This window comes from Phymastichus coffea, unplaced genomic scaffold (assembly GCF_024137745.1).
Source record: "Phymastichus coffea isolate CEN01 unplaced genomic scaffold, Cenicafe_Pcof_1.1 PCOF00061, whole genome shotgun sequence".
Taxonomy (NCBI): Eukaryota; Metazoa; Arthropoda; class Insecta; order Hymenoptera; family Eulophidae; genus Phymastichus; species Phymastichus coffea.
The window spans coordinates 615979-617345 of NW_026706872.1; positions in this window are offsets into that span (position 1 = coordinate 615979).

The window sequence follows — 1367 nt, forward strand, 5'->3', positions numbered from 1 at the left end:
CTCGCGGGCCGCGGCTGACGGACTTGCGCCGCGCCGCGCCGGCGCAAACGGGCGCCAGCTGCCTCCCTCCCATCGCGCAAATCGCATCGTCACATCTCCCTACTCGTAGCGGCCGGCATGACAAGACGCAGCGGTCTTTTTTCTTATCACTACCCCACCACTGCGTTCTCTGCAGCTAAATCATGCCGCGAAAGATGTATCAAAGGGTCGCGGTCGCGACCTGCGGCATGAATGCCGTAGGCGCGACTAACGCCAAATAATACACTAACTTTTTGTGTTAGAGATTTTCAAATCAAATATATTTTATAAATGTATATAATTCAGATATAAATGTTTCTCATCGCGTTTACTTTAATGTTTTTTTTAATAAAATCTAAGAGAAGTTCCATTTTAAAAAATTAATTAATTTCATTTTAATAGCAAACCTCTCGAATGGCCAAAAATTTATTTTCTTTGTTAATTTTTTACTGATAAAAGAGTCTGCTTTTAATTTAGAGAAATAGAGAGAGAGAGAGAGAGAGAGAGAGAGAGAGAGAGAGAGAGAGAGAGAGAGAGAGAGAGAGAGAGAGTTAAAAGCATATAGATAAAAGTTAAAAGCATATAGATAAAAAAATTGATATTATTAAAAAAAATAGAGAGAAAAGAGAAAGAAAGTCAAATACAGCAAGCAAAAGTTTAGATAAATTAACTGATGAAAGTTTATAAGAAACTTCTTTACTAAAATGTAGTAAAAATAGTACATATATCAATTAAGTAGTAAATTAAGATTTACAAAAGAATATCGCTAATAACTTACAACAGTGTCATCGAAAATCATAAGTTTTATTTCTTTACTTTTATGTGAATTGATGTGAGAAGATGTAACAAAATCATATCATTTTATTTTAATTAATATTTTTCTCTTCATATTTTGATAAAATAATAAAAGTTCTAACACGCTTCTTTTATTTTGTCAGCTATAAATCGAACTTAAGAATACAAGAGAATTATTAGTGAATAATAATTTTCTAAAAATCAAATTTCGTGATTTTCATATTTTATAGCAACATTGTTCACTTAATGAACAATGATGAACAAGCCCAGCAAGAATATCTTTTCATTACCTTCAAAAATTCATTAATGACTGTTCACTAACATCTTCATGAAGAAAATGAATATCATATATTGAATATGTTTGGCTAATAGTTGAAGTATAGAATATTATACATGAAATTTTTTAATTTTTTATTGATCTGTTTTGTTTTTTATTGTGACATTTAATATATATTTATTTAATTTGTATAAGAGAACTGCAAATAATTTTGAGCATCTGTACCATTTTTAAATAGATTTTATTATTTTCAAAACTTTAGAAACAATTTTAAGTA